Source organism: Myodes glareolus, chromosome 9 (genome assembly GCF_982192425.1).
Source record: "Myodes glareolus chromosome 9, mMyoGla1.1, whole genome shotgun sequence".
NCBI lineage: Eukaryota > Metazoa > Chordata > Mammalia > Rodentia > Cricetidae > Myodes > Myodes glareolus.
Window position 1 is genome coordinate 35,216,225 of NC_142034.1, and position 16,175 is coordinate 35,232,399.

The following is a 16,175-nucleotide window of genomic DNA, read 5'->3' on the forward strand; positions in this document are numbered from 1 at the left end:
GCCACTGTATGTTTAGCACAGTTAAAACTGTTAATATATCATAACTACTGGTGCTGAGATATGACCCTATCCAGGCGGGTTACAACTTGTGGAAGAGGATGACTATGAACGTATGAGCTTTTTACTTCTACCTCCCTAGTGTTTGAACTACAGTTGTGCACGCCTTACACCCAGCTTCATTATAACTTATGACTTAGAGCTCACATTGTTGGAGGGATGGCTCAATGGTTAACAGCACTTGTTGCTCTTGTAGAGGACCAGGGTCCAAGTGTCAGAACCCACATGTGGTGACTCACATACAAATATCCTTAGCTGTAGTTCTCAGGTATCTGATGGCCTCTTCTGACTTCCTTAGGTGCATCTGGTGCACATGCATGTAAGCAAAACACTTAGACACACAGAAAGTTAGAACTCAGCCTTTTACTATTTTTTTTTTTTAGTGCTGATTTGAACTCAGTGACTTGAACATGCTAGGCAAACGTTCTACTAACCCATAGTCTACTCCATTCCCCTTTTACGTTTACAGTCTTAATCGGGTACTCTGTATGCTGACCATGTTGGCCTCAAACTTGAGGCAATCTTCCTCACCTCAGCCTTCCAAATGTTTACAAATCAGAAACTGGACAAATCAGTAAAAGTGTCTGTCACTCAGATTACTGTTTTCTTTTTTAAGACTTATGTATGTATACAGTGTTCTGTGCCTGTGGCATGAGTCACCATGTGTTTGCTGGGAATTGAACAGAGAACCTCTGTGCTCTTAAACACGCTGAGCCATCTCTCCAGCCCCCAGATTATTCCCTAAAGATAAGTATAAATTTACAAACCACATTTTATTCAGTGGGAATAATACGCCTACACTGTGAAAACAGCACACCTAAATTCTCAACAGTGTAAACATGACCAGTTTTGCTTTTTTAGGGTGATACTTAGGTCCAACAATTCTGGACATGTAATAAACTCAACTGGACAGCTATAAGAACAGCAGCACTTCTGCAGGAAAAGAATTAGCTAGATTCAAGCTAAAGAATGCTTGTTGTCTAATGTTGGACCATAATACCAGGGGAGAGCGCGAACGCAGTCCCCCACTACCACAAATTATGCAGTCGAGTTTCCCGCATTTGGGGAAATCGCAGGGGTCAGCACATCCGGAGTGCAATGGATAAGCCTCGCCCTGGGAAAACCACCTTCGTGATCATGGTATCTCCCCTGCCAGGTAAGTATGAGTTCCCAGGCCCATGAAGCCTGAACAGCCTGGTGTGCGTAGCATTTTAAAGATACGGTGCAAACTTAAGCCCTTATTAAAAAGCTCTATATCGTTAAGCATAGTGGTTTCCAACATTGTAAAACTCTTAAGAGGGTTGGCAGTCTTGTAATTTCCCCAAAACTAGAAATGTGGAAGTTGTAGCTTTTCCCAGTAGGCTCCTGAATTTTCTATCTACATAGCACCGCCTCCACAGTGACTCACTTCCCGCCGTCGGAATCCCGACATCGGAAGCCCGCCTCCTTGTTAGCGCAAGAATACCAATGAGCCTATCAGGTGGCAGTTTGCTGTGCCTTTTGTTTTGCAGCCTCCAAGAACACTGTAGGAATTTTCTTTCATAAACATAGGAATCGAATGCGTAGCTTTTAGTGTGAATCATGATTAAGAGTAACAACAAAAACAGCAGAACAGCAGCACGCAGGGACCATTCGTTCCTTTCCATATTACAACAAATTTAATCTTTCCAAATTATAAGGCAGTTACTTCTATTATCTCCACCTTTACAGACATGAAAATGCGTTCACAATGGTTAGCTTTCCTTTTTTGGGGGGAGGGAGCAAGGAGTGGTTTGAGACAGCGTTTTTCTGTCTAACAGTCCTACCTGTCCTGGAACTCCCTCTGTAGACTAAACTGGCCTCAAATTCACAGAGATCCGGCTGCAAGTAGTGTTTATTCATTATTTAAACTATAATAATAAATTAAATACAATTAAATAATTAGATATAATTAAAATAAATGTTAAAGAGAAAAGAAAAATGAGAATATGCTCACTGTTGATAAAGAGAACTGTTTTACCTACACACTACACTGGTCTTAAAGATCAGGAGGGGTATCTGTTTACAGGCTACTGGCTCAGAGAAGACTAGCAGGGCACGACAGAAAAGGACTCTGGACGCCAGTCTACAGTTTAGATTGGCTGCGAAGGTTTCCCTAGAGGAGAATGAGGACTCTGTTTGTAGCACTGAACACAGTTTAGACGGAGAAGTGAAGTAGACATCTATCAGTGATTAGCCACACAAAGGGGGGACCTATAGCATAGGCTCCTGGATTTAGAAATATTCTGCAAATATTTAATTTAATATTCTGCTGTTAATACTTTTCTTTTCTCATTATGTAGCTCAGGCTCTGTCTTAAAATGCAGGATTCTTTCGCCCTAGTTTCCCAAGTCCTGGGACTACAGGATTACCGGTGTGACACTAGACATTCGAGACACACACACACACATACATACATACACACACATACATATGAGGCATTGTTTGCTTTCTGGTCTCTCAAGCATAGTAAGTCTAACTGAAATATTAACCATCACAATACATGACTATTTTCTTCTAAGAAGCTTGACTGAGGGGTTCTAGCATCCATATTAGGATACAACCACATGTAACTCCAGACCCAACACACTTGTGGCTTCTGTAGGCCTCTGTACTCACATGTGCACATTCTCACACACAGATTCTCACATATACACAGTTAAAAATTTTTAAAAATCCAAACCAATAATGTTATTATTATTACACACCAACTAGAATGACTACAGTCCATAAAAGTGGGGTTTGGAATTAAAACAGTGGTAGAATGCTTATCTAGTACTCAGAGGGTGGTGGATTTGATCCCCAACACTACATATGTAAAACTTCTGCCAATATTAAATGCTGGCAGATTAGATATGTGACCTACTGCTTTAATCCCAGTACCTCGGAGGCAGAGGCAAAACCAGATTGGTCTATAAATCAAGTTCCAGGGCAGGCAGGGCTGATGAGACCTTTATCAAAATAATAAATGCTGGCAAGGATGTAGAGAAACAGTTTATGTTTTACTGATGAGAATGTAAAACAGTAGTCATTTGAAAAAACAGTTCAATAGTTTCTGAAAAAGTTGTTATATACTTCCAAATGATGTAGTCACTCCATTTCTACATATTTTCTCAAGAGAAATTGGGAACGTATGTTTATGGAATGACATATATGCAAACTAAGCTATTTTTATTAACTATTATTATAGTCCCGAAAGATCAGGCATTTAAAAGGAGTCCTGTATTTATACAGTACATTACATTCAGTAATAAAAAGAAAATATATGTAGGGTATGGTAACACACTTCTTTAATCTCTGCATTCAAGAGGCAGAGGAGCAGGGGATCCCTCTGAGTCCAAGGCCAGCCTGATCTACATAATGAGTTCTGAGTCAGCCAGGACTACCTAGAAAAACTCTTGTCTAAGAAAAGGAACTTGCAACACAGGTGATATCATGCATGAACCTCAAAATATACTAAGTGAATGGATCTGTATAGACTACAAACTACATGATGATTATGTTTTATATAAAATATTAGGAAAGGCAGAAATACTAAGAGTGGTAATCAATTGTTTTCTGTAGCTGAGTTTGGGACATGGAAACTAGTGTGCAAATTCTCGTGGGGGAATTTTTTGATGGTCATGAGAATATTCTAACAGTAGCCAAGTATAGTTTAAGCTTATATATAATTTTAGCTATTCAGGAAGCTGAGGCAGGAGAATTCCAAGTTTAATCCCTGCCTGGGGTACAGTGTGAAGTGAAGCCCAGTCCCCAACACACAACATATAATCTAAAACTGAACTGTTCTAGATGACTAGGCAACTATATAAACACACCAAAGTCACCAAATGCTACAATAGGTAAGGGTTGAGCATAGTTCTGTAGCAGAGCAATTTCTTTTTTTCCCCCCAAACAATTTTTTTTTTCAAAACAGGGCTTCCCTATGTGGCTCTGGCTGTCCTGGAACTCACTATGTAGACCAGGCTGGTCTCGAACTGGCAGAGATCCATTTGCCTCTGTCTTCTGAATGCTGGCATTAAAGGCATGCACAACCGATACCGGACTACGGACCAACTGCTTAACATTCATAAAGCACTGGGTTTGATTACCAACACTGCAAAAAATAAAAATAAAATACACACAACATCCCTAAACACAGATACACACCTATAATCCCAGGATTATAGAAGTCAGGGTCATTCTCTACTACAAAGTAAGTTCAAGGTCAGTCTAGGCTATGTGAGATCTTGTATCTAAATAAAAACAGGGAACACTGAGATAGCTCAGTCAATAAAGGTGCCTGTCACCAAGTCTAATGATATGAATTTGATTGCTGAAACCCACATGGTGGAAGAGAACCAATTTCTGAAATATGCCCTATGATCTCCAAGTGTGCATCATGACATATATACAATAATTATACATATGAAATTTTATTTTTTCGGTTCATTTGATGTGTATGAGTGTTTCACTTACATGTATATATGTACATGTATATATGTGTGCCTTGTATCTGAAGAGGCCAGAGGAGGATGTCAGATTCCCTGGAACTAAAGTTAGAGATGACTGGGAGACATCATATAGGTGCTGGGAAGCAAATATAGGTCCTGAGAGAGCAGCAAGCTCTCTTAACTGCTAAGCTATCTCTCCAGGCCCAATTACATTTTTTCCTTTCATCTCTTTATCTGTATCTACCGATCCAGATACATATATCTGTCTATTTATCCATCCATCCACCCACTACCCATGCATCTAACTAATATGTATGTGTGTGTTGGACATATATATATGTCTGTGCATTAGAGGTACAGATAGTTGTGAGCAGCCTTGTCGGGGCTGGGAATTTGGGTCCTCTGGAAGAGGAGCCAGTGCCCTTAACCATTAAGCTATCTTTTATTTTTTAAATTATATATACAGCATTCTGCCTGCATGTGTGCCTGCGGCCAGAAGAGACCAGAAGAGCAGTCAGTGCTCTTAACCTCCAAGTCATCTCTCCAGATCCTTTTTTTTTTTTTAAAAAAAATATTTATTATATCATTAAGCTATCTTTCTAGCTCATGTCTTCCCCGTCTTAACAACAAGTAGGCCAGGCACAATGGCACACCCTTTTAATCTCAGCACTTTGAAGAAAGAGGCAGACAGATCTTCTCTGTGAGTTCAAGGCCAGCCTTGTCTACAAATCCTGGTTAGCCACTGGAGAGATGGCTCAGCGGTTAAGAGCATTGCCTGCTCTTCCAGAGGTCCTGAGTTCAATTCCCAGCAACCACCTGGTGGCTCACTGCCATCTGTAATGAGGTCTGATGCCCTTTTCTGGCCTGCAGGCACATACACAGACAAAATATTGCATACATAATAAATAAATAAATCTTAAAAAAAAAACAAATCCTGGTTAGCCAGGGCTACAAAGTGGGACCCTGTCTCAAAATAACAATAAAAACCAATACCTAATAAACAGAAAACATTCCTACAACTTCCAAACATTAACACTTTGGCCTATGGCCTCTCCAGTCATGTGCAATCACATGTGTATAACACATGTATACACAAAGAAACTATGTTCTCTCTTGGTCTGAGAACATAGTTCAGTAGGCGGAATGTTTGCTTACCTAGCATGCCGTGGGTTTGCTCTCCAGTACTGTGTATAGTAGTGGCTACTTATAATCTCAGAACTCAGTACTCAGAGAGGCCATTACTGACGATATATTGTGTGAGGCCACCCTCTTCTAAAGGAGACCTGTCTCAAAACAACAGAGAGTACTTCCCCCAGGTCTTTGCTTCTTTAGTGCTCTAGAGAAGACATCCCCAACCTCAGGCAACATCACGCCAATGGGATGATTGTGCTAGAGTCCTTCAGTGCTCTCACAAGTCATCTTCTCCATCCTTCTCATCTATTTTATCACTTACCTCCCAATCCCCACCACTGTCTTCTCCACTATCCATGTCATAAACCAGGCAGCGCTATGATGGTCAAAGATTCCCTTTAATGGGCTCTCCTAACATCTGTACCTGCATTAGAATGGTCAGTAAACCAAGCAAACAAACTTTTCCATGCTGCTTCTTCCCTCTGGTTTTATTGTTTGAGTATTTCAAAGTCCTTCTGTACATGTGATGCTTTTACTGGTTAATGAATAAAGAAGCTGCTTTAGCCTGTGATAGGGCAGAATAGAAATAGGTGGGGAAAACTAAACTAAATGCTAAGAGAAAGTAGGCGCAATCAATGAGAAGTCATGTAGCTGCCACAGGAGACAGACAGACAGACAGACAGACAGATACCTCCACTGGAGCTTGCCAAAACTTTGCCGGTAGGCCATGACCTTGTGGTGATGCACAAATTAATTGAGATGGGTTAATTAATTTAGGATGGATAGCTAGCAATACGCTTAAACTATTGACCAAACAGTATTGCAAATAATATAGTTTCTGTGTGGTTATCCTGTGTCTAAGCAGTGGGATCGAATAAGCAGCCTCCAACAACAGAAGATGGGTTACCACTCATCTTTTTTTTTTTTTGAAACAGGGTCTCACTATGTAGCTCTGGACTGTCCTGGAGCTTACTATATAGACTAAGCTGGCCTCAAACTCAAAGATCCTGTCCCTGTGCCCTCAGAGCACCAGGATTAAAGGCATGCGCCACCACCACCTGGCCTCACATATATACATTCTAAAAACTATGATGTGAACCAGGCAGTGGTGGCACACACCTTTAATCCATGTGGGAGGCTGTAGAGAGCTGCTGTGGGACTATACAGCAGGTGACAATTAGTGTTTAACAAGCCAACCTATCAGATGCGTGATTCCCTGGTGGTGCGTGATGCCCCACCTGGAAAAGTCATGGGGTCCCTGTCTGTGGAAACCAGTTGTTCTTATAATTTCTCTCATAAGTCACTTCATTTCTCCCCTAAGTACTTCATTTCTTCCCTAGTAACAGCTTTAGGTGTTTATCTCAAGTATATATTCCACCTAAGGGCACACACATAGCTGTGGATGAACTAGAGGATGATTCTGCTTGCTATGTAATATTGATGGACAGAAATAATACTAGGATATTTTTCATAACTTTGACTTAAGAGTATACTCAGCTACAAAGACAGCTTTTTATACATTTATCCAAGACCTCAGCAGATTCAAAGCAGGCTAGTTGCCCCTACAGACACATATGCAAGGTCATTTCCCCAGGTGTTGTTTACTGATTTAAAGGCGGAGTTCTGATTTAAAGCAACTTTAGTCTGCACGTACTCTTTACTATTCAAGTAAGTAACCTGAATTACTAATTGTAATTGTTAAGTTGATTTCCAATGTCATTTTCTGTCTGGATACCCTCAACAACTTAGAGCTACATGGGTAATTGTGACATTTCTAGCTGACAGAAACTATGTGGCTTATGTTTCGAATTTGGGTAGGGTCCTATAAAACAACCTATAATTGTCCAGCGTTTGGCTATGAGAGGAGAGACAGTAGAGAGAAGAAGGCAGCAAGGCAGAGAGCAAGAACGCAGAGGCAGCAGTGGGCAGAGATGTAGGAGGCAGAGCAGAGAAAGAGAGAGGAGCGGCGATGCTGAGAGAAGGCTGCTGTGGGAGAGAGGGCTGAGACGTGAAGACACAGGGTGAGAGAAGTAAAGAATGACTGACTGGTAGACGTGTGAGTGTGAGTGTGTGTGTGTGTGTGTGTGTGTGTGTGTGTGTGTGTGAACGAGTGTGAGAGAGCTGTGTGAAAGAGCTGCTGCTACATAAAACTTTACCGAGGGACTGTGGAAAGCGCTGTATGGCGAGAGGATATGTAAATGAGATGCACAGCTGTGGCTGTGTGGAGATTTGTAACTGTGGAGGCAAGGAAGACCAGGATGCACAGAAAAGAGCTGCAGAGGAGAGATGGATCGAAAAGGAAGATGTGCAGTCACGTGGAGAGAGATGCTGTAACTGAATATTGAAACATGTCACTGGGCAGGAGGGAAATGTCTGTATGTAGAGACTGATTAAGATAAAAGAGGTTACCATGGGAAAAGTTTGTCTCTTTTCCTTAGGTTATCAACAGAAAGCCTGTATTTCTTTATTCACCCTTCAGACAGAAAAGTCCAGTTCCTGCCACATTTGGATTTTCTCACATACCCTGGTGCCGAATTCTGGGGGCTGGACCTTCAAATAGTCAGCAATAGGAGGTAGAGCCAGGTGGATCGATCTCTGTGGTCTACAGAGCGAGTTCCAGGACAGGCTCCAAAGCTACAGAGAAACCCTGTCTCGAAAAACCAAAAAACCAAAAAAACAAACAAAACTATAAATGTGGCAAGTGTGTGGTAACACATGTCTTTAATTAAGCCCAGCATTTAGGAGACTGCTGTCCATGAAGGGGAACCATCATTAAGCTGCTTCTGCACCAACTTCCCAAGTTCGGGTCAAACTACCTACATAAGCAAAACAAAGATCCCAAACACCTGATGTTGAACAATACATTACATATAATGAAGTAGAAACAGAGCTATTTTCTACCCAAACACATAACCAAATTCCCAGCATTTGGGAAAACCACCTCCACAATATACCCATTAGGTAAGTAGAGGTTACTGGTTACCCAGCATATCACCATGAGATTCCAAACACTTTACACATGTGTTAAGTCTCTTCATCCTAGGGTTATTCCAGTACTTAGGGCACAAAGCCGTTTCCAATTGTAAAAGCTGGATGAACTTTTGAACAGTATTATTTTCAGAATCCTAAAAATGTATGGAATATGAACAAGACCAGAATACACTGTGCTTATATGCATATACAGAACTTCTTTTCTGTCAAAACAGCTGGAAAGTAAGTTTTTTGTTGATATGGCAAGCAGAATAATCCATCGAAAAATACCCTAGTTGGGGACTCTGTGAATGTCTCCTTTCCATCACTGCAAAGGGGATTTGCAGGTGTGATAAGTATGTGAGATGGAGAGAGTATCCTGGATTTTCCAGGTGAGTCTAAAGCAAACCACACAGCATGCAAAGAGCTAGCAAAATACAGAGGTAAGAAGAGAAGTCAGAGACAAGACAATAAATTGATTAGCATGCTTGGAAGGCAGAAAAGGGCGGTCATACTTAAGGAATGTGAACCCTCTGAAAGCTTGCAAGGTAGTAAATCTCCTGAAAAATCCCTGGAATACAGTCCTACTTTTTGGTTGTAGGATGACATTCAAATGAACTACAATACTGCTAGGCTTCCAATCCACCACATGTGTGATAAATTTACATCAATTAAACCATCAAACCTGTGGTAAACTGTTGTAGAATAATACCAAACTGTAGGGAGAAAAAGAAGCCAAATATAAGCTTTTACACAGACGATTTCTGAACCACCAATAGGTAAAACAAGTATCGCACCACTAATTTGCTTCATGTCTTAAAAGCCTGATCATTTTTTTTTTGAGATAACATTTCTCTGTAGCTTTGGAGCCTGTCCTGGAACTCGCTCTGTAGACCAGACTGGCATCAAACTCACAGAGATCCACCTGCCTCTGCCTCCCAAGTGCTGGGATTAAAGGCACAAATCACCACTGCCCAGCAAGAAGAGGAAATCTTAATTGAAGAACTTTCTCCATCATATTGGCCTGTGAACATATCAGCAGAGCATTTTCTTGATTGCTAACTAATTTGGGAGGGACCAGGACCCTGTGGGCAGTACCATGGGTAAGTGTAAGTACATATGGACTATGTAAGAAAGGACCATGAGCCTGGCAGCAAGTCATTAAACAGTGTTCCTCCATGGTTTCTGCTTTAAGTTCCTGCTCTGATTTTCCTCAACGATGATTGTCAGTTGTAAGATGAAATAAGTCCTTTTCTTACCATGTTGTTCTTGGTCATGGTGCTTACCAGAGCAACAAAAATCAAACTAGGATAGACTTCTACAATGCCAGGGCAAGTAATTTCCAAACTTTAAAACCTAAGCAATACATTGCATATTATATATCTACCAAAATATTAAGAACTATAGGTCTATATAGCTTGGGCTGTAGCTCAATGTAGTAATATTTTGTGTTCTAACAAATAAAGCTTGCGGGCTAGAGAGAACTCAGCGGTTAAAAGCACTGGCTGCTCTTCCAGAGGTCTTCAGTTCACTTCCCAACAACCACATGGTGGCTCACAACCATCTGTAATTAGATCTGGTGCCCTCTTCTGGCCTGCAGACATACATGCAGGCAGGACACTACATATACAATAAATAAATTTTAAAATAAATAAATAAAGCTTGCCAGAAGATCAGAGTGCAGAACTAAACCACCAGAGGCCAGGCAGTGGTGGCACACACCTTTAATCCCAGGATTTGAGAGACAGAGACAGAAAGATCTCTGTTACTGTTAGTTCAAGACCACCCTAGGCTACAAAAAATTTGATTCCATCTCAAAGAATAGAGCAAGAGAGAAGGGAGAACTGGGATTGGTATGTAAAACAAACAAACAAATAAATAAAATAAATAAATAGAGAGAAAGAGAGCCAAGTGGTGTTGGCCCACACCTTTACTCCCAGTACACAGGAGTCCCATGCTTTTAATCCCTGCACTAAGGAGGTGGAAACAGGAAGGGATACAGCTGGACAGAGAGAGGACTATAAAACAGGAAGAGACAAGAGCTTGGTGGCAGTCTAGAGATGCAGTCTGGGGACGGGCTCGCCCCTTTGGTCTGAGGATTCAATAGAGGTAAAAGGTCTCTCTAGTGGCTGACTGCACTGCTTCTCTGATCTCTCAGCGTTCACCCCGATATCTGACTCCGGGTTTTATTAGGAACAATTAGAACGCGTGCTACAGCTCACTTGTTAGAATGCTTGCCTAGTATGCATAAAGCTGTGAGTCTGATTCTCAGCATGGGATGTGGTGCGCATGCCTGTAATCCCTGTACTCAAGAGGCAGAGGCAGGCAGATCTTTCTAGTTCAGAACAGCCTGGTCTACAGAGCGAGTTCCTGGACAATCAGAGCTACACAGAGAAACCCTGTTTCAAAAAAATAAATAATTTAAAAATAAATCTTTTAACAAACATACAAAGAGAAAAACAGAGCCAGTGAGATGGGTCAGCGAGTAAAGGCACTTGCTATCAAGCTCGGAGAGGACAAAGGTTTCCCCACCTTGTCAGCTTGAGCCATCTTTGATTTGAATATGTGTGTGAAACAATGTTTTTAAAAATGTGTATAGGTGCTATGTGGGTGCTGGATCCTTTGGAAGAGCAGTCAGTGCTCTTAGCTGATGAGCCATCTCTCCATCCTAACAATCTGCTGTTTTAAATATCTTACTAAAACTAAGAAGTGACAGAGTTGGAGAGATGGCTCAGCAGTTAAGAGTTCTGGATGCTCTTCCAGAGGACCTGGGTCCAATTCCCAGCACCCACAGGGCAGCTCACAACTGTCTGTAACTCCAGTTCCAGGGGATCTGACACCAGTGCACATAAAATAAAGTTAAAATAAAAAAAAATTAAGAAGTAACAATTGAAAACAGAGATGTCTGACATGGGGGAAAACCAGAGAGACACAGGGAAGGGATTCTGTGCTGGAAGCAGAAAGTATTCTAATCTTTTTCTCTTTTCTTTTTCTTTCAAGTGCTAGAAACTGAACTCTGGGGCTCACATGTGCCAGGTAACTGATCTACTTTTGACAATTATTGCCAGTTATTTTTTATTATTTTATTTTTTTGAGACAGGGTCTCACTAGCCTTGGCTACCCTAGATAGAACTCAATGTATTGAGCAAGCTGACCTCAAACTTTATAGAGATTTGCCTGCCTCTGCCTCCCTCCTGGGTGCTGGTATTAATTATAAATCCACACACATCTTCTACCTCAAATAAAGTATATGTCATATATATATAGATATATATATACAGATATACCCCTACATATGTACATATATACAATCTATAAATAAAACATTATCTCTCTGGTGTGGAATAAATGTTAAGTGTTTGCTTTGATAACAAATATACCAACACTAGAGTGATACAAAAAGGATTAGCTATATAGAGCTCATAGGGTCACCCCATGCCTCCCTAGCACCTAGATTAAAGATGTAAAACACCATACCTGGCTGGCCTTTTTCAGTTTTTTTGAGACCAGTGTTATGTAACCTTGGCTAGCCTGTTAATACATCAGGCTGTCCTTAGAGACAGTCTTCCTGCCTAAGCCTCTTAATGCTAGAATTACAGATATGAGACATCATGCCCTGCCTTTGATAATTTTTTCTTATGCATTTGTGTGAGGTACTCTGGGCACATTAGTGCTATGGAATGCTTGTGGAGGTCAGTGAACAACTTTGACTATTGGTCTTCACCTTCCACTTTGAAACTGGGTCTTTTCGTTAGTCAATTGTGCTGGCTAGTTTTATACCAACTTGACAGAGCTAAAGTCATCTGAGAGGAGGAAATCCCAAGGAAGAAAGCGCCTCCATAATACTGATCTGTAGGCAAGCCTGTTAGGCATTTTCTTAATTAGTGATTGATGTGGGAGGGCCCAGCCTATTGTGGGTGGTGCCATCCCTGGGCTGGTGGTCCTGGGTTCTATAAGAAGGCAGGTTGAGCAAGCCATGGGGAGGAAGCCAGTAAGCAGCACTCCTCTATGGCCTCTGCATCAGTTCTTGCCCTGCTTAAGTTCCTGTCCTGACTTCTTTAGATGATGAACTATGATGTGGAAGCGTAAGCCAAATAAATCCTTTCCTCTTCAACTTGTTTTTGGTAATTGTATTTCATCACAGCAATGATAACCCTAAGACGCCACTGCATATGCTAGGCTAGCTGGCCCACAGGCTTCCAAGAGTTTCCTATCTCTGCCTCACATCTCAATGTAGGAGTCCTAGGATTATAGAAGTGCTACTATGCTCAGCTTTACAAGGATTCTGGCGATTTGAACTTAAGTCTTCATGCTTATGAGACACACACTTTACCCAACGTATATCCCCAGTGAACAGTTTCTGCACCCTGATAAGTCTCTCTGGCAATGCAGCAATCCAAATCAGACCAAATCAAACCAAATTAGAAAAAGCCCAGGTTTAATGGATAAAACACTCCAGATAATTTTCCACTCCCCAGAGGGGAGACTGAAAAGAGAGACCAAAAAACCACATGTCTGTTTTCAGGGGTGGGAGGCAGTTTAAATACCCTGTGGGAGTGGTTTTGAGCATCTCTGGGGTTCATAGAGAGATGGGGGAGGGGGCTTGGAGTAGAGCTTCCACCAGAATATTCCAGACTCGGTTATATGGATGCCAGAGGGCCGGGGTGAATCTTCCAACAGAACATCCAGCACTGATGATGATGATAATAGCAATAATTAAGACAAACCTAAAGGTCGAGGAGATGGTTGAGTGGATAAAAAAAAGTGTTTGCAGTCAAGCCTGAAGACCTGAGCTGGATTTCTGGGACCCACATGGTGGAAGGACAGACTACTACAAAGACAGATCACGCCACCCTGAGCACATGCACACACATAGAAATCAATGTAATGAAATGGGAAATTCTGACAGATGCCACAGCATGGACTATTCCTGAGAACCTCATCTAAGTGAAATAGGACAGTCACAGAAGAATAATTACACTACCATTCCATTTGCACCAAGTATCTATTCATAAAAATCAGACTCGAAACTGAAAGCAGAACAGCGACTGATAGGGACTGAGAGGTGCGGGACTGAAAATTTCAGGGGAGAATAATGAAAACCACACACACACACACAGGATGGGTTTTGTGTTGTCTGGTTTTGCTGTGTGTGTGTGTGTGTGTGTGTGTGTGTGTGTGTGATATCCTCACATTCCAGGCAGTACTGAGACAGGTCCCCAGCCCTCTTTCTACTTTGCCATTAGGTCTCAGCTGCACAAGCTGGGCTTGAGCTCACTCTGCATGCCAGGGTGAGCCCTGATCTGTTATCACCCTGTCTCAACCTCTTGAGCAGCTGGGACTAGAAGTCTGTGCCACTCTGTCTAGTGGAAATTAGAAGGTAGATGTTAACAGCACGTAGTCGCCCACTTTTAACACCATTTCCTCCCCTCTTTTTAAGTTCACTATCTTTTCACCCAAGAACCCAACTGCTTTTATAAACATAAAGCACGAATTCCCCCTGGGAAAACATCTAATAAATACTGCTCAAATGTAAATCCTATATAAGCTAGGCAAGGTACTTAAACAAACCAGATTTTTGTCCAGCCCACCAGGCTTTCCTTGAATCATCAAAAGGGATAAATACAAACATTTCCCCCTCCCAGAAGGGAGGCACAAAATTTGGAGAGTGCTCAGGATAATAAAAAAGGTTCTAGGTTTAAATTTTAGCTTCAAGAAAACCGTGCTGAGTTTTAAGCATCCTCGTACTCTTCATGACATGTCTATGCATATTTAAAATGTATGAGATTCACTACACTGCTCAACATGTTGCTTTCTCCCATAGTATTTAAAAGACTAATTTGCCCTATTTAAGGAGTTCCTTAAAGCTCTGAATAAAAATCCAGGCTAAGAACGATTGCCAAGAGAGAGGTGAGATAGTTCAGCAGGTAAAAAAAGGCCTTGCCGGGTGGTGGCGCACGCCTTTAATCCCAGCACTACTAGGGAGGCAGAGGCAGGTGAATCTCTGAGTTTGAGGCCAGTCTGGTCTACAGAACTTGTTCCAGGACAGGCTCCAAAGCTAGAGAAACCCTGTCTCAAAAAAAACAAAACAAAAAAAAAAAAACAAAAAAAAAAAAAAAGAAAAAGAAAAAAGAAAGAAAGAAAAAAGAAGAAGAAGAAAAAAAAAGAAAGGCCTTGCTGCCAAGCCTGACAACCTGAGACCTGAGTTCCATCCCCAGGACCCACAGGATGGAAGCTGAGAACCAACTCCTCTGACCTCCACACTAGCACCATGGCCTGTGTCCCTACACATACACACAAAAGCAGGGTAATAATAAAGAGTTATTGCTGCCTGGCGGTGGTGGCGATCGCCTTTAATCCCAGCGCTTGGGAGACTGAGGCAAGCAGATCTCTGTAGATTCGAGGCCAGGGTGGTCTACAAAGCTATGGGTAGCTACGGCTGTTTCACAGAGAAACCCTGTCTCAAGAAACCGAAAAAAGGGGCTGGAGAGATGGCTCAGTGGTTAAGAGCATTGCCTGCTCTTCCAAAGGTACTGAGTTCAATTCCCAGCAACCACATGGTGGCTCAAAACCATCTGAAATGAGGTCGGGTGCCCTCTTCTGGCCTGCAGACATACACACAGACAGAATATTGTATGCATAATAAATAAATATATTTTAAAAAAAAAGAAACCGAAAAAAAAAGAGTTGTTGCCGATAGGAAGAGTACAAAAGGGGAGGGTTCTGTATGCCCGTATCCTACAATTTACGAAGTTTATTTTATTTTATTTTATTTTATTTTCCAAGACAGGATTTCTCTGTGGTGCCCTGGCTGTCCTGGAACTCGCTCTGTACACCAGGCTGGCATGGACCTCAGAGATGCACCTGCCTCTGCCTCCCAAGTGAAAGGCGTGCGGTGCGCCACCACTGCCCGGCAGAGGAGGTTTATTTTAATGTAGGGTACGAGACACTTCATCACACCCCCTCTATACCTCCTAGGCAGAGGAACTCATAAGTCACCTTCCAAACTACCAATCTCCCCAAAAGTTCTCTTTTGGAAGCGGTCACTTCCGCTGCTACTTAAGGAGTCCAGTCCCTCCCTCTCAGGACACCAGAGGACCACGCTAGACTACGAGACAAGCGTATAGTTTCTTACTTTTCCAGCTACTTCATACACTAGGCAGGACAGCGGACATTAAAGCTCTCTGAAACCGCCACGCTCCCGAGAGAACGCCCAGGTTCTCACCCACCGGAAAGTGTGCGTGGGCACGCGGGTACGTGGGTGCGTGGGCGCGCACTACAGCGTCAACGGCTCCCCGCTAACAGCGCCCACCTCAAGGTGGGGGAGGCTGTCCCACAATCCCTTGCGCGGGGCCAGCTAGGAAGAAGAACCAAGGCACCTCCATGGCTGTGGTGCTGGCATGTAAGAAGCTTTCGGCAACAGTGCTACAAGAGCTAGTTCCAGGACAGACTCCAAAGCTACAAAGAAACCCTGGCTTGAAAAATCAAAAGCAAAACAAAACAACAAGGGGCTCTGAATTTTTCACAGCAAGAAACTGGCAACTGACCAGTATTCAACTGCTGCTG

At 42.2% G+C, this 16,175-nt stretch overlaps 1 protein-coding gene and 1 non-coding gene across 6 annotated transcripts in view; both read right to left on the minus strand.

The window, feature by feature from the left end:
- The window catches only part of Tex14 (testis expressed 14, intercellular bridge forming factor), a 156,025-nt gene extending 140,154 nt beyond the window's left edge, over positions 1–15,871 (minus strand). For all 5 annotated transcript variants that reach the window (XM_087910138.1, XM_087910134.1, XM_087910133.1 and 2 more), the window contains exon 1: positions 15,745–15,871. The gene's annotated coding sequence lies outside the window, so the exon portion shown is untranslated. The remainder of the gene's footprint in view (positions 1–15,744) is intronic.
- Positions 1,058–1,221, minus strand: LOC148120820 (U1 spliceosomal RNA). The gene has a single exon (XR_015738966.1). It is a non-coding gene; the product is annotated as a U1 spliceosomal RNA (small nuclear RNA).
- Positions 15,872–16,175: the final 304 nt, after the last annotated feature.